The following is an 18,857-nucleotide window of genomic DNA, read 5'->3' as shown; positions in this document are numbered from 1 at the left end:
ATTGGATTCGGAGCCCATTGGTATGGTTAGGAGGGGTCAGGCCTTTTCGGCCGGACTTATGTACATTTCATGGGAAAATACATGGGAAAATCCCATTGGGGAAAATTCTACTTATGTCCATGAATTTGCAGAGCAAAACGGACATCGCCATTGGATTCGGAACCCATAGGTATGGTTAGGAGGGGTCAGGCCTTTTGAGCCGGACTTATGTACATTTCATGGGAAAATACATGGGAAAATCCCATTGGGGAAAATTCTGCTTAGGGGTAGGGTTAGTTCTGCATGAATTTGCAGAGCAAAACAGACACCGCCATTGGATTCAGAGCCCATAGTTATGGTTAGGAGGGGTCATGCCTTTTGAGCCAGATTTATGTACATTTCATGGGAAAATACATGGGAAAATCCCATAGGCGAAAATTCTACTTAGGGTTAGGGTTACCTCTCCTAAAATTCGCAGAGCAAAACAGACACCGCCATTGGATTCGGAGCCCATAGTTATGGTTAGGAGGGGTCAGGCCTTTTCGGCCGGACTTTCATGGGAAAATCCCATTGGGGAAAATTCTACTTAGGTTTAGGGTTAGCTCTCCATGAATTAACAGAGAAAAACAGACACCTCCATTGGATTCGGAACCCATTGGTATGGATAGGAGGGGTCAGGCCTTTTGAGCCGGACTTATGTACATTTCCGGGCAAAATACATGGGAAAATCCCATTGGGTAAAATTCTACTTAGGGTTAGGTTTAGCTTTCCATGAATTCACAGAGCAAAACAGACACAGCCATTGGATTCGGAGCCCATAGGTATGGTTAGGAGTGGTCATGCCTTTTGAGCCAGATTTATGTACATTTCATGGGAAAATACATGGGAAAATCCCATAGGCGAAAATTCTACTTAGGGTTAGGGTTAGCTCTCCTAAAATTCGCAGAGCAAAACAGACACCGCCATTGGATTCGGAGCCCATTGGTATGGTTAGGAGGGGTCAGGCCTTTTCGGCCGGACTTTCATGGGAAAATCCCATTGGGGAAAATTCTACTTAGGGTTAGGTTTAGCTTTCCATGAATTCACAGAGCAAAACAGACACAGCCATTGGATTCGGAGCCCATAGGTATGGTTAGGAGGGGTCAGGCCTTTTGAGCTGGATTTATGTACATTTCCTGGGAAAATACATGGGAAAATCCCATTGAGGAAAATTCTACTTAGGGTTAGTTTTAGCTCTCCATAACTTCACAGAGCAAAACGGACACCGCCAATGGATTCGGAGAACATTGGTATTGTTAGGAGGGGTCAGGCCTTTTGAACAGGACTTATGTACATTTCATGGCAAAATACATGGGAAAATCAAATAGGGGAAAATTCTACTTAGGGTTAAGGTTAGCTCTCCTTAAATTCGCAGAGCAAAACAGACACCGCCATTGGATTCGGAGCCCCTTGGTATGGTTAGGAGGGGTCAGGCCTTTTCGGCCGGACTTATGTACATTTCATGGGAAAATACATGGGAAAATCCCATTGGGTAAAATTCTACTTAGGTTTATTGTTAGCTCTCCATGAATTAACAGAGAAAAACAAACACCTCCATTGGATTCGGAGCCCATTGGTATGGTAGGAGGGGTCAGGCCTTTTGAGCCGGACTTATGTACATTTCCGGGCAAAATACATGGGAAAATCCCATTGGGTAAAATTCTACTTATGTCCATGAATTTGCAGAGCAAAACGGACATCGCCATTGGATTCGGTGCCCATTGGTATGGATAGGAGGTGTCAGGCCTTTTGAGCCGGACTTATGTACATTTCATGGGAAAATACATGGGAAAATCCCATTGGGGAAAATTCTACTTAGGGTTACGTTTAGCTCTCCATAAATTCACAGAGCAAAACGGACACCGCCATTGGATTCGGAGCCCATTGGTATGGTTAGGAGGGGTCAGGCCTTTTGAACCGGACTTATGTACATTTCATGGCAAAATACATGGGAAAATCCCATTGGGGAAAATTCTACTTAGGGTTAAGGTTAGCTCTCCATGAATTCGTAGGGCAAAACAGACACCGCCATTGGATTCGGAGCTCATTGTATGGTTAGGAGGGTTCAGGCCTTTTGAGCCGGACTTATGTACATTTCATGGGAAAATACATGGGAAAATCCCATTGTGGAAAATTCTGCTTAGGGGTAGGGTTAGTTCTGCATGAATTTGCTGAGCAAAACAGACACCGCCATTGGATTCGGAGCCCATAGTTATGGTTAGGAGTGGTCATGCCTTTTGAGCCAGATTTATGTACATTTCATGGGAAAATACATGGGAAAATCCCATAGGCGAAAATTCTACTTAGGGTTAGGATTAGCTCTCCTAAAATTCGCAGAGCAAAACAGACACCGCCATTGGATTCGGAGCCCATAGTTATGGTTAGGAGTGGTCATGCCTTTTGAGCCAGATTTATGTACATTTCATGGGAAAATACATGGGAAAATCCCATAGGCGAAAATTCTACTTAGGGTTAGGGTTAGCTCTCCTAAAATTCGCAGAGCAAAACAGACACCTCCATTGGATTCGGAACCCATTGGTATGGATAGGAGGGGTCAGGCCTTTTGAGCCGGACTTATGTACATTTCCGGGCAAAATACATGGGAAAATCCCATTGGGTAAAATTCTACTTAGGGTTAGGTTTAGCTTTCCATGAATTCACAGAGCAAAACAGACACAGCCATTGGATTCGGAGCCCATAGGTATGGTTAGGAGGGGTCAGGCCTTTTGAGCTGGATTTATGTACATTTCCTGGGAAAATACATGGGAAAATCCCATTGAGGAAAATTCTACTTAGGGTTAGTTTTAGCTCTCCATAACTTCACAGAGCAAAACGGACACCGCCAATGGATTCGGAGAACATTGGTATTGTTAGGAGGGGTCAGGCCTTTTGAACAGGACTTATGTACATTTCATGGCAAAATACATGGGAAAATCAAATAGGGGAAAATTCTACTTAGGGTTAGGGTTAGCTCTCCTTAAATTCGCAGAGCAAAACAGACACCGCCATTGGATTCGTAGCCCCTTGGTATGGTTAGGAGGGGTCAGGCCTTTTCGGCCGGACTTATGTACATTTCATGGGAAAATACATGGGAAAATCCCATTGGGTAAAATTCTACTTAGGTTTAGGGTTAGCTCTCCATGAATTAACAGAGAAAAACAAACACCTCCATTGGATTCGGAGCCCATTGGTATGGTAGGAGGGGTCAGGCCTTTTGAGCCGGACTTATGTACATTTCCGGGCAAAATACATGGGAAAATCCCATTGGGTAAAATTCTACTTAGGGTTAGGTTTAGCTTTCCATGAATTCACAGGGCAAAACAGACACCACCATTGGATTTGGAGCCCATAGGTATGGTTAGGAGGGGTCAGGCCTTTTGAGCCGGACTTATGTACATTTCATGTCAAAATACGTGGGAAAATCCCATTGGGGAAAATTCTACTTATGTCCATGAATTTGCAGAGCAAAACGGACATCGCCATTGGATTCGGAGCCCATATGTATGGTTAGGAGGGGTCAGTCCTTTTCAACCGGACTTATGTACATTTCATGGCAAAATACATGAGAAAATCCCATAGGGGAAAATTCTACTTAGTTTTAGGGTTAGCTCTCCCTGAATTCACAGAGCAAAACAGACACCACCATTGGATTCGGAGCCCATAGGTATGGTTAGGAGGGGTCATGACTTTTGAGCCAGACTTATGTACATTTCATGGCAAAATACATGGGAAAATCCCATAGGGGAAAATTCTACTTAGGGTTAGGGTTAGCTCTCCTTGAATTCGCAGAGTAAAACAGACACCGCCATTGGATTCGGAGCCCATTGGTATGGTTAGGAGGGGTCAGGCCTTTTGAGCCGGACTTATGTACATTTCATGGGAAAATACATGGGAAAATCCCATTGGGGAAAATTCTGCTTAGGGGTAGGGTTAGTTCTGCATGAATTTGCAGAGCAAAACAGACACCGCCATTGGATTCAGAGCCCATAGTTATGGTTAGGAGGGGTCATGCCTTTTGAGCCAGATTTATGTACATTTCATGGGAAAATACATGGGAAAATCCCATAGGCGAAAATTCTACTTAGGGTTAGGGTTACCTCTCCTAAAATTCGCAGAGCAAAACAGACACCGCCATTGGATTCGGAGCCCATAGTTATGGTTAGGAGGGGTCAGGCCTTTTCGGCCGGACTTTCATGGGAAAATCCCATTGGGGAAAATTCTACTTAGGTTTAGGGTTAGCTCTCCATGAATTAACAGAGAAAAACAGACACCTCCATTGGATTCGGAACCCATTGGTATGGATAGGAGGGGTCAGGCCTTTTGAGCCGGACTTATGTACATTTCCGGGCAAAATACATGGGAAAATCCCATTGGGTAAAATTCTACTTAGGGTTAGGTTTAGCTTTCCATGAATTCACAGAGCAAAACAGACACAGCCATTGGATTCGGAGCCCATAGGTATGGTTAGGAGTGGTCATGCCTTTTGAGCCAGATTTATGTACATTTCATGGGAAAATACATGGGAAAATCCCATAGGCGAAAATTCTACTTAGGGTTAGGGTTAGCTCTCCTAAAATTCGCAGAGCAAAACAGACACCGCCATTGGATTCGGAGCCCATTGGTATGGTTAGGAGGGGTCAGGCCTTTTCGGCCGGACTTTCATGGGAAAATCCCATTGGGGAAAATTCTACTTAGGGTTAGGTTTAGCTTTCCATGAATTCACAGAGCAAAACAGACACAGCCATTGGATTCGGAGCCCATAGGTATGGTTAGGAGGGGTCAGGCCTTTTGTGCTGGATTTATGTACATTTCCTGGGAAAATACATGGGAAAATCCCATTGAGGAAAATTCTACTTAGGGTTAGTTTTAGCTCTCCATAACTTCACAGAGCAAAACGGACACCGCCAATGGATTCGGAGAACATTGGTATTGTTAGGAGGGGTCAGGCCTTTTGAACAGGACTTATGTACATTTTATGGCAAAATACATGGGAAAATCAAATAGGGGAAAATTCTACTTAGGGTTAGGGTTAGCTCTCCTTAAATTCGCAGAGCAAAACAGACACCGCCATTGGATTCGGAGCCCCTTGGTATGGTTAGGAGGGGTCAGGCCTTTTCGGCCGGACTTATGTACATTTCATGGGAAAATACATGGGAAAATCCCATTGGGTAAAATTCTACTTAGGTTTATTGTTAGCTCTCCATGAATTAACAGAGAAAAACAAACACCTCCATTGGATTCGGAGCCCATTGGTATGGTAGGAGGGGTCAGGCCTTTTGAGCCGGACTTATGTACATTTCCGGGCAAAATACATGGGAAAATCCCATTGGGTAAAATTCTACTTATGTCCATGAATTTGCAGAGCAAAACGGACATCGCCATTGGATTCGGTGCCCATTGGTATGGATAGGAGGTGTCAGGCCTTTTGAGCCGGACTTATGTACATTTCATGGGAAAATACATGGGAAAATCCCATTGGGGAAAATTCTACTTAGGGTTACGTTTAGCTCTCCATAAATTCACAGAGCAAAACGGACACCGCCATTGGATTCGGAGCCCATTGGTATGGTTAGGAGGGGTCAGGCCTTTTGAGCCGGACTTATGTACATTTCATGGGAAAATACATGGGAAAATCCCATTGGGGAAAATTCTACTTAGGGTTAAGGTTAGCTCTCCATGAATTCGTAGGGCAAAACAGACACCGCCATTGGATTCGGAGCTCATTGTATGGTTAGGAGGGTTCAGGCCTTTTGAGCCGGACTTATGTACATTTCATGGGAAAATACATGGGAAAATCCCATTATGGAAAATTCTGCTTAGGGGTAGGGTTAGTTCTGCATGAATTTGCTGAGCAAAACAGACACCGCCATTGGATTCGGAGCCCATAGTTATGGTTAGGAGTGGTCATGCCTTTTGAGCCAGATTTATGTACATTTCATGGGAAAATACATGGGAAAATCCCATAGGCGAAAATTCTACTTAGGGTTAGGGTTAGCTCTCCTAAAATTCGCAGAGCAAAACAGACACCGCCATTGGATTCGGAGCCCATAGTTATGGTTAGGAGTGGTCATGCCTTTTGAGCCAGATTTATGTACATTTCATGGGAAAATACATGGGAAAATCCCATAGGCGAAAATTCTACTTAGGGTTAGGGTTAGCTCTCCTAAAATTCGCAGAGCAAAACAGACACCTCCATTGGATTCGGAACCCATTGGTATGGATAGGAGGGGTCAGGCCTTTTGAGCCGGACTTATGTACATTTCCGGGCAAAATACATGGGAAAATCCCATTGGGTAAAATTCTACTTAGGGTTAGGTTTAGCTTTCCATGAATTCACAGAGCAAAACAGACACAGCCATTGGATTCGGAGCCCATAGGTATGGTTAGGAGGGGTCAGGCCTTTTGATCTGGATTTATGTACATTTCCTGGGAAAATACATGGGAAAATCCCATTGAGGAAAATTCTACTTAGGGTTAGTTTTAGCTCTCCATAACTTCACAGAGCAAAACGGACACCGCCAATGGATTCGGAGAACATTGGTATTGTTAGGAGGGGTCAGGCCTTTTGAACAGGACTTATGTACATTTCATGGCAAAATACATGGGAAAATCAAATAGGGGAAAATTCTACTTAGGGTTAGGGTTAGCTCTCCTTAAATTCGCAGAGCAAAACAGACACCGCCATTGGATTCGTAGCCCCTTGGTATGGTTAGGAGGGGTCAGGCCTTTTCGGCCGGACTTATGTACATTTCATGGGAAAATACATGGGAAAATCCCATTGGGTAAAATTCTACTTAGGTTTAGGGTTAGCTCTCCATGAATTAACAGAGAAAAACAAACACCTCCATTGGATTCGGAGCCCATTGGTATGGTAGGAGGGGTCAGGCCTTTTGAGCCGGACTTATGTACATTTCCGGGCAAAATACATGGGAAAATCCCATTGGGTAAAATTCTACTTAGGGTTAGGTTTAGCTTTCCATGAATTCACAGGGCAAAACAGACACCACCATTGGATTTGGAGCCCATAGGTATGGTTAGGAGGGGTCAGGCCTTTTGAGCCGGACTTATGTACATTTCATGTCAAAATACGTGGGAAAATCCCATTGGGGAAAATTCTACTTATGTCCATGAATTTGCAGAGCAAAACGGACATCGCCATTGGATTCGGAGCCCATAGGTATGGTTAGGAGGGGTCAGTCCTTTTCAACCGGACTTATGTACATTTCATGGCAAAATACATGAGAAAATCCCATAGGGGAAAATTCTACTTAGTTTTAGGGTTAGCTCTCCCTGAATTCACAGAGCAAAACAGACACCACCATTGGATTCGGAGCCCATAGGTATGGTTAGGAGGGGTCAGTCCTTTTCAACCGGACTTATGTACATTTCATGGTAAAATACATGGGAAAATCCCATTTTGGAAAATTCTACTTAGGGTTAGGGTTAGCTCTCCATGAATTTGTAGGGCAAAACAGACACCGCCATTGGATTCGGAGTCCATTGGTATGGTTAGGAGGGATCAGTCCTTTTCAGCCGGACTTATGTTCATTTCATGGCAAAATACATGGGAAAATCGCCTAAGGGGAAAATTCTACATAGGGTTAGGGTTAGCTCTCCATGAATTCGCAGAGAAAAACAGACACCGCCATAGGATTCGGAGTCCATTGGTATGGTTAGGAGGGGTCATGCCTTTTCAGCCAGGCTTATGTTCATTTCATGGCAAAATACATGGGAAAATCGCCTAAGGGGAAAATTGTACTTAGGGTTAGGGTTAGCTCTCCTTGAATTCGCAGAGAAAAACAGACACCGCCATTGGATTCGGAGCCCATTGGTATGGTGAGGACGGGTCATGCCTTTTGAGCCAGACTTATGTACATTTCATGGCAAAATACATGGGAAAATCCCATTGGGGAAAATTCTACTTATGTCCATGAATTTGCAGAGCAGAACAGACACCGCCATTAGATACGGAGCCCATAGTTATGGTTAGGAGGGGTCAGTCCTTTTGAACCGGACTTATGTACATTTCATGGCAAAATACATGGGAAAATCCCATAGGGGAAAATTCTACTTAGGGTTAGGGTTAGCTCTCCTTGAATTCGCAGAGCGAAACAGACACTGCCATTGCATTCGGAGCCCATTGGTATGGTTAGGAGGGGTCAGGGCTTTTGAGCCGGACTTATGTACATTTCATGGGAAAATACATGGGAAAATCCCATTGGGGAAAATTCTACTTAGGTTTAGGGTTAGCTCTCCCTGAATTCGCAGAGCAAACCAGACACCGCCAATGGATTCGGAGCCCATTGGTATGGTAGGAGGGGTCAGGCCTTTTGAGCCGGACTTATGTACATTTCCGGGCAAAATACATGGGAAAATCCCATTGGGTAAAATTCTACTTAGGGTTAGGTTTAGCTTTCCATGAATTCACAGGGCAAAACAGACACCACCATTGGATTTGGAGCCCATAGGTATGGTTAGGAGGGGTCAGGCCTTTTGAGCCGGACTTATGTACATTTCATGTCAAAATACGTGGGAAAATCCCATTGGGGAAAATTCTACTTATGTCCATGAATTTGCAGAGCAAAACGGACATCGCCATTGGATTCGGAGCCCATAGGTATGGTTAGGAGGGGTCAGTCCTTTTCAACCGGACTTATGTACATTTCATGGCAAAATACATGAGAAAATCCCATAGGGGAAAATTCTACTTAGTTTTAGGGTTAGCTCTCCCTGAATTCACAGAGCAAAACAGACACCACCATTGGATTCGGAGCCCATAGGTATGGTTAGGAGGGGTCAGTCCTTTTCAACCGGACTTATGTACATTTCATGGTAAAATACATGGGAAAATCCCATTTTGGAAAATTCTACTTAGGGTTAGGGTTAGCTCTCCATGAATTTGTAGGGCAAAACAGACACCGCCATTGGATTCGGAGTCCATTGGTATGGTTAGGAGGGATCAGTCCTTTTCAGCCGGACTTATGTTCATTTCATGGCAAAATACATGGGAAAATCGCCTAAGGGGAAAATTCTACATAGGGTTAGGGTTAGCTCTCCATGAATTCGCAGAGAAAAACAGACACCGCCATAGGATTCGGAGTCCATTGGTATGGTTAGGAGGGGTCATGCCTTTTCAGCCAGGCTTATGTTCATTTCATGGCAAAATACATGGGAAAATCGCCTAAGGGGAAAATTGTACTTAGGGTTAGGGTTAGCTCTCCTTGAATTCGCAGAGAAAAACAGACACCGCCATTGGATTCGGAGCCCATTGGTATGGTGAGGACGGGTCATGCCTTTTGAGCCAGACTTATGTACATTTCATGGCAAAATACATGGGAAAATCCCATTGGGGAAAATTCTACTTATGTCCATGAATTTGCAGAGCAGAACAGACACCGCCATTAGATACGGAGCCCATAGTTATGGTTAGGAGGGGTCAGTCCTTTTGAACCGGACTTATGTACATTTCATGGCAAAATACATGGGAAAATCCCATAGGGGAAAATTCTACTTAGGGTTAGGGTTAGCTCTCCTTGAATTCGCAGAGCGAAACAGACACTGCCATTGCATTCGGAGCCCATTGGTATGGTTAGGAGGGGTCAGGCCTTTTGAGCCGGACTTATGTACATTTCATGGGAAAATACATGGGAAAATCCCATTGGGGAAAATTCTACTTAGGTTTAGGGTTAGCTCTCCCTGAATTCGCAGAGCAAATCAGACACCGCCAATGGATTCGGAGCCCATTGGTGTGGTTAGGAGGGGTCAGGCCTTTTGAGCCGGACTTATGTATATTTCATGGAAAAATAAATGGAAAATCCCATTGGGCAAAATTCTGCTTAGGGGTAGGGTTAGTTCTGCATGAATATGCAGAGCAAAACAGACACCGCCATTAGATACAGAGCCCATAGTTATGGTTAGGAGGGGTCATGACTTTTGAGCCAGACTTATGTACATTTCATGGCAAAATACATGGGAAAATCCCATAGGGGAAAATTCTACTTAGGGTTAGGGTTAGCTCTCCTTGAATTCGCAGAGCAAAACAGACACCGCCATTGGATTTGGAGCCCATTGGTATGGTTAGGAGGGGTCAGGCCTTTTCGGCCGGACTTATGTACATTTCATGGGAAAATACATGGGAAAATCCCATTGGGGAAAATTCTACTTATGTCCATGAATTTGCAGAGCAAAACGGACATCGCCATTGGATTCGGAGCCCATAGGTATGGTTAGGAGGGGTCAGTCCTTTTGAACAAGACTTATGTACATTTCATGGCAAAATACATGGGAAAATCAAATAGGGGAAAATTCTACTTAGGGTTAGGGTTAGCTCTCCATGAATTCACAGAGCAAAAGAGACACCGCCATAAGATACGGAGCCCATAGTTATGGTTAGGAGGGGTCATGACTTTTGAGCCAGACTTATGTACATTTCATGGCAAAATACATGGGAAAATCCCATAGGGGAAAATTCTACTTAGGGTTAGGGTTAGCTCTCCTTGAATTCGCAGAGTAAAACAGACACCGCCATTGGATTCGGAGCCCATTGGTATGGTTAGGAGGGGTCAGGCCTTTTCGGCCGGACTTATGTACATTTCATGGGAAAATACATGGGAAAATCCCATTGGGGAAAATTCTACTTATGTCCATGAATTTGCAGAGCAAAACGGACATCGCCATTGGATTCGGAGTCCATTGGTATGGTTAGGAGGGATCAGTCCTTTTCAGCCGGACTTATGTTCATTTCATGGCAAAATACATGGGAAAATCCCATAGGGGAAAATTCTACTTAGGGTTAGGGTTAGCTCTCCTTGAATTCGCAGAGCGAAACAGACACTGCCATTGGATTCGGAGTCCATTGGTATGGTTAGGAGGGGTCAGTCCTTTTGAACCGGACTTATGTACATTTCATGGCAAAATACATGGGAAAATCCCATAGGGGAAAATACTACTTAGGGTTAGGGTTAGCTCTCCTTGAATTCGCAGAGCGAAACAGACACTGCCATTGCATTCGGAGCCCATTGGTATGGTTAGGAGGGGTCAGGCCTTTTGAGCCGGACTTATGTACATTTCATGGGAAAATACATGGGAAAATCCCATTGGGGAAAATTCTACTTAGGTTTAGGGTTAGCTCTCCCTGAATTCGCAGAGCAAACCAGACACCGCCAATGGATTCGGAGCCCATTGGTGTGGTTAGGAGGGGTCAGGCCTTTTGAGCCGGACTTATGTATATTTCATGGAAAAATACATAGGAAAATCCCTTTGGGCAAAATTCTGCTTAGGGGTAGGGTTAGTTCTGCATGAATTTGCAGAGCAAAACAGACACCGCCATTAGATACAGAGCCCATAGTTATGGTTAGGAGGGGTCATGACTTTTGAGCCAGACTTATGTACATTTCATGGCAAAATACATGGGAAAATCCCATAGGGGAAAATTCTACTTAGGGTTAGGGTTAGCTCTCCTTGAATTCGCAGAGCAAAACAGACACCGCCATTGGATTTGGAGCCCATTGGTATGGTTAGGAGGGGTCAGGCCTTTTCGGCAGGACTTATGTACATTTCATGGGAAAATACATGGGAAAATCCCATTGGGGAAAATTCTACTTATGTCCATGAATTTGCAGAGCAAAACGGACATCGCCATTGGATTCGGAGTCCATTGGTATGGTTAGGAGGGATCAGTCCTTTTCAGCCGGACTTATGTTCATTTCATGGCAAAATACATGGGAAAATCGCCTAAGGGGAAAATTGTACTTAAGGTTAGGGTTAGCTCTCCTTGAATTCGCAGAGAAAAACAGACACCGCCATTGGATTCGGAGCCCATTGGTATGGTGAGGACGGGTCATGCCTTTTGAGCCAGGCTTATGTACATTTCATGGCAAAATACATGGGAAAATCCCATTGGGGAAAATTCTACTTATGTCCATGAATTTGCAGAGCAGAACAGACACCGCCATTAGATACGGAGCCCATAGTTATGGTTAGGAGGGGTCAGTCCTTTTGAACCGGACTTATGTACATTTCATGGCAAAATACATGGGAAAATCCCATAGGGGAAAATTCTACTTAGGGTTAGGGTTAGCTCTCCTTGAATTCGCAGAGCGAAACAGACACTGCCATTGCATTCAGAGCCCATTGGTATGGTTAGGAGGGGTCAGGCCTTTTGAGCCGGACTTATGTACATTTCATGGGAAAATACATGGGAAAATCCCATTGGGGAAAATTCTACTTAGGGTTAGGGTTAGCTCTCCATGAATTCACAGAGCAAAAGAGACACCGCCATAAGATACGGAGCCCATAGTTATGGTTAGGAGGGGTCATGACTTTTGAGCCAGACTTATGTACATTTCATGGCAAAATACATGGGAAAATCCCATAGGGGAAAATTCTACTTAGGGTTAGGGTTAGCTCTCCTTGAATTCGCAGAGTAAAACAGACACCGCCATTGGATTCGGAGCCCATTGGTATGGTTAGGAGGGGTCAGGCCTTTTCGGCCGGACTTATGTACATTTCATGGGAAAATACATGGGAAAATCCCATTGGGGAAAATTCTACTTATGTCCATGAATTTGCAGAGCAAAACGGACATCGCCATTGGATTCGGAACCCATAGGTATGGTTAGGAGGGGTCAGGCCTTTTGAGCCGGACTTATGTACATTTCATGGGAAAATACATGGGAAAATCCCATTGGGGAAAATTCTGCTTAGGGGTAGGGTTAGTTCTGCATGAATTTGCAGAGCAAAACAGACACCGCCATTGGATTCAGAGCCCATAGTTATGGTTAGGAGGGGTCATGCCTTTTGAGCCAGACTTATGTACATTTCATGGGAAAATACATGGGAAAATCCCATAGGGGAAAATACTACTTAGGGTTAGGGTTAGCTCTCCTTAAATTCGCAGAGCAAAACAGACACCGCCATTGGATTCGGAGCCCATTGGTATGGTTAGGAGGGGTCAGGCCTTTTGAGCCGGACTTATGTACATTTCATGGCAAAATACATGGGAAAATCCCATTGGGGAAAATTCTACGTAGGGTTAGGGTTAGCTCACCATGAATTCACAGAGCAAAACATACACCACCAATGGATTCGGAGCCCATTGGTGTGGTTAGGAGGGGTCAGGCCTTTTGAGCCGGACTTATGTATATTTCATGGAAAAATACATGGGAAAATCCCATTGGGCAAAATTCTGCTTAGGGTTAGGGTTAGCTCACCATGAATTCACAGAGCAAAACATACACCACCATTGGATTCGGAGCCCATTGGTGTGGTTAGGAGGGGTCAGGCCTTTTGAGCCGGACTTATGTACATTTCATGTGAAAATACATGGGAAAATCCCATTGGGGAAAATTCTTCTTATGTCCATGAATTTGCAGAGCAAAACGGACATCGCCATTTTATTCGGAGCCCATAGGTATGGTTAGGAGGGGTCAGTCCCTTTGAGCCGGACTTATGTATATTTCATGGAAAAATACATGGGAAAATCCCATTGGGCAAAATTCTGCTTAGGGGTAGGGTTAGTTCTGCATGAATTTGCAGAGCAAAACAGACACCGCCATTAGATACAGAGCCCATAGTTATGGTTAGGAGGGGTCATGACTTTTGAGCCAGACTTATGTACATTTCATGGCAAAATACATGGGAAAATCCCATAGGGGAAAATTCTACTTAGGGTTAGGGTTAGCTCTCCTTGAATTCGCAGAGCAAAACAGACACCGCCATTGGATTCGGAGCCCATTGGTATGGTTAGGAGGGGTCAGGCCTTTTCGGCCGGACTTATGTACATTTCATGGGAAAATACATGGGAAAATCCCATTGGGGAAAATTCTACTTATGTCCATGAATTTGCAGAGCAAAACGGACATCGCCATTGGATTCGGAGCCCATAGGTTTGGTTAAGAGGGGTCAGTCCTTTTGAACCAGACTTATGTACATTTCATGGCAAAATACATGGGAAAATCCCTTAGGGGAAAATTCTACTTAGGGTTAGGGTTAGCTCTCCTTAAATTCGCAGAGCAAAACAGACACCGCCATTGGATTCGGAGCCCATTGGTATGGTTAGGAGTGGTCAGGCCTTTTGAGCCGGACTTATGTACATTTCATGTGAAAATACATTGGAAAATCCCATTGGGGAAAATTCTTCTTATGTCCATGAATTTGCAGAGCAAAACGGACATCGCCATTTTATTCGGAGCCCATAGGTATGGTTAGGAGGGGTCAGTCCTTTTGAACAGGACTTATGTACATTTCATGGCAAAATACATGGGAAAATCAAATAGGGGAAAATTCTACTTAGGGTTAGGGTTAGCTCTCCATGAATTCACAGAGCAAAAGAGACACCGCCATAAGATACGGAGCCCATAGTTATGGTTAGGAGGGGTCATGACTTTTGAGCCAGACTTATGTACATTTCATGGCAAAATACATGGGAAAATCCCATAGGGGAAAATTCTACTTAGGGTTAGGGTTAGCTCTCCTTGAATTCGCAGAGTAAAACAGACACCGCCATTGGATTCGGAGCCCATTGGTATGGTTAGGAGGGGTCAGGCCTTTTCGGCCGGACTTATGTACATTTCATGGGAAAATACATGGGAAAATCCCATTGGGGAAAATTCTACTTATGTCCATGAATTTGCAGAGCAAAACGGACATCGCCATTGGATTCGGAACCCATAGGTATGGTTAGGAGGGGTCAGGCCTTTTGAGCCGGACTTATGTACATTTCATGGGAAAATACATGGGAAAATCCCATTGGGGAAAATTCTGCTTAGGGGTAGGGTTAGTTCTGCATGAATTTGCAGAGCAAAACAGACACCGCCATTGGATTTGGAGCCCATTGGTATGGTTAGGAGGGGTCAGGCCTTTTCGGCCGGACTTATGTACATTTCATGGGAAAATACATGGGAAAATCCCATTGGGGAAAATTCTACTTATGTCCATGAATTTGCAGAGCAAAACGGACATCGCCATTGGATTCGGAGCCCATAGGTATGGTTAGGAGGGGTCAGTCCTTTTGAACAGGACTTATGTACATTTCATGGCAAAATACATGGGAAAATCAAATAGGGGAAAATTCTACTTAGGGTTAGGGTTAGCTCTCCATGAATTCACAGAGCAAAAGAGACACCGCCATAAGATACGGAGCCCATAGTTATGGTTAGGAGGGGTCATGACTTTTGAGCCAGACTTATGTACATTTCATGGCAAAATACATGGGAAAATCCCATAGGGGAAAATTCTACTTAGGGTTAGGGTTAGCTCTCCTTGAATTCGCAGAGTAAAACAGACACCGCCATTGGATTCGGAGCCCATTGGTATGGTTAGGAGGGGTCAGGCCTTTTCGGCCAGACTTATGTACATTTCATGGGAAAATACATGGGAAAATCCCATTGGGGAAAATTCTACTTATGTCCATGAATTTGCAGAGCAAAACGGACATCGCCATTGGATTCGGAACCCATGGTATGGTTAGGAGGGGTCAGGCCTTTTGAGCCGGACTTATGTACATTTCATGGGAAAATACATGGGAAAATCCCATTGGGGAAAATTCTGCTTAGGGGTAGGGTTAGTGCTGCATGAATTTGCAGAGCAAAACAGACACCGCCATTGGATTCAGAGCCCATAGTTATGGTTAGGAGGGGTCATGCCTTTTGAGCCAGACTTATGTACATTTCATGGGAAAATACATGGGAAAATCCCATTGGGGAAAATTCTACGTAGGGTTAGGGTTAGCTCACCATGAATTCACAGAGCAAAACATACACCACCAATGGATTCGGAGCCCATTGGTGTGGTTAGGAGGGGTCAGGCCTTTTGAGCCGGACTTATGTACATTTCATGTGAAAATACATGGGAAAATCCCATTGGGGAAAATTCTTCTTATGTCCATGAATTTGCAGAGCAAAACGGACATCGCCATTTTATTCGGAGCCCATAGGTATGGTTAGGAGGGGTCAGTCCCTTTGAGCCGGACTTATGTATATTTCATGGAAAAATACATGGGAAAATCCCATTGGGCAAAATTCTGCTTAGGGGTAGGGTTAGTTCTGCATGAATTTGCAGAGCAAAACAGACACCGCCATTAGATACAGAGCCCATAGTTATGGTTAGGAGGGGTCATGACTTTTGAGCCAGACTTATGTACATTTCATGGCAAAATACATGGGAAAATCCCATAGGGGAAAATTCTACTTAGGGTTAGGGTTAGCTCTCCTTGAATTCGCAGAGCAAAACAGACACCGCCATTGGATTCGGAGCCCATTGGTATGGTTAGGAGGGGTCAGGCCTTTTCGGCCGGACTTATGTACATTTCATGGGAAAATACATGGGAAAATCCCATTGGGGAAAATTCTACTTATGTCCATGAATTTGCAGAGCAAAACGGACATCGCCATTGGATTCGGAGCCCATAGGTTTGGTTAAGAGGGGTCAGTCCTTTTGAACGAGACTTATGTACATTTCATGGCAAAATACATGGGAAAATCCCTTAGGGGAAAATTCTACTTAGGGTTAGGGTTAGCTCTCCTTAAATTCGCAGAGCAAAACAGACACCGCCATTGGATTCGGAGCCCATTGGTATGGTTAGGAGTGGTCAGGCCTTTTGAGCCGGACTTATGTACATTTCATGTGAAAATACATTGGAAAATCCCATTGGGGAAAATTCTTCTTATGTCCATGAATTTGCAGAGCAAAACGGACATCGCCATTTTATTCGGAGCCCATAGGTATGGTTAGGAGGGGTCAGTCCTTTTGAACAGGACTTATGTACATTTCATGGCAAAATACATGGGAAAATCAAATAGGGGAAAATTCTACTTAGGGTTAGGTTTAGCTCTCCATGAATTCACAGAGCAAAAGAGACACCGCCATAAGATACGGAGCCCATAGTTATGGTTAGGAGGGGTCATGACTTTTGAGCCAGACTTATGTACATTTCATGGCAAAATACATGGGAAAATCCCATAGGGGAAAATTCTACTTAGGGTTAGGGTTAGCTCTCCTTGAATTCGCAGAGTAAAACAGACACCGCCATTGGATTCGGAGCCCATTGGTATGGTTAGGAGGGGTCAGGCCTTTTCGGCCGGACTTATGTACATTTCATGGGAAAATACATGGGAAAATCCCATTGGGGAAAATTCTACTTATGTCCATGAATTTGCAGAGCAAAACGGACATCGCCATTGGATTCGGAACCCATAGGTATGGTTAGGAGGGGTCAGGCCTTTTGAGCCGGACTTATGTACATTTCATGGGAAAATACATGGGAAAATCCCATTGGGGAAAATTCTGCTTAGGGGTAGGGTTAGTTCTGCATGAATTTGCAGAGCAAAACAGACACCGCCATTGGATTCAGAGCCCATAGTTATGGTTAGGAGGGGTCATGCCTTTTGAGCCAGACTTATGTACATTTCATGGGAAAATACATGGGAAAATCCCATAGGGGAAAATTCTACTTAGGGTTAGGGTTAGCCCCCCTTTAATTCGCAGAGCAAAACAGACACCGCCATTGGATTCGGAGCCCATTGGTATGGTTAGGAGGGGTCAGGCCTTTTCGGCTGGACTTTCATGGGAAAATACATGGGAAAATCCCATAGGGGAAAAGTCTACTTAGGTTTAGGGTTAGCTCTCCATGAATTCGCAGAGCAAACCAGACACCGCCAATGGATTCAGAGCCCATTGGTGTGGTTAGGAGGGGTCAGGCGTTTTGAGCTGGACTTATGTATATTTCATGGAAAAATACATGGGAAAATCCCATTGGGCAAAATTCTGCTTAGGGGTAGGGTTAGTTCTGCATGAATTTGCAGAGCAAAACAGACACCGCCATTAGATACGGAGCCCATAGTTATGGTTAGGAGGGGTCATGACTTTTGAGCCAGACTTATGTACATTTCATGGCAAAATACATGGGAAAATCGCCTAAGGGGAAAATTCTACTTAGGGTTAGGGTTAGCTCTCCTTGAATTCGCAGAGTAAAACAGACACCGCCATTGGATTCGGAGCCCATTGGTATGGTTAGGAGGGGTCAGGCCTTTTGAGCCGGACTTATGTACATTTCATGGGAAAATACATGGGAAAATCCCATTGGGGAAAATTCTACTTAGGTTTAGGGTTAACTCTCCATGAATTCGCAGAGCAAACCAGACACCGCCAATGGATTCGGAGCCCATTGGTGTGGTTAGGAGGGGTCAGGCCTTTTGAGCCGGACTTATGTATATTTCATGGAAAAATACATGGGAAAATCCCATTGGGCAAAATTCTGCTTAGGGGTAGGGTTAGTTCTGCATGAATTTGCAGAGCAAAACAGACACCGCCATTAGATACGGAGCCCATAGTTATGGTTAGGAGGGGTCATGACTTTTGAGCCAGACTTATGTACATTTCATGGCAAAATACATGGGAAAATCACATAGGGGAAAATTCTACTTAAGGTTAGGGTTAGCTCTCCTTGAATTCGCAGAGTAAAACAGACACCGCCATTGGATTCGGAGCCCATTGGTATGGTTAGGAGGGGTCAGGCCTTTTCGGCCGGACTTATGTACATTTCATGGGAAAATACATGGAAAAATCCCATTGGGGAAAAATCTACTTATGTCCATGAATTTGCAGAGCAAAACGGACATCGCCATTGGATTCGGAACCCATAGGTATGGTTAGGAGGGGTCAGGCCTTTTGAGCCGGACTTATGTACATTTCATGGGAAAATACATGGGAAAATCCCATTGGGGAAAATTCTGCTTAGGGGTAGGGTTAGTTCTGAATCAATTTGCAGAGCAAAACAGACACCGCCATTGGATTCGGAGCCCATAGTTATGGTTAGGAGGGGTCATGACTTTTGAGCCAGA

This window comes from Natrix helvetica, assembly GCF_964273705.1.
Source record: "Natrix helvetica genome assembly, chromosome: 7".
Classification (NCBI taxonomy): Eukaryota; Metazoa; Chordata; class Lepidosauria; order Squamata; family Natricidae; genus Natrix; species Natrix helvetica.
Note: the sequence above shows the minus strand (reverse complement) of the source record.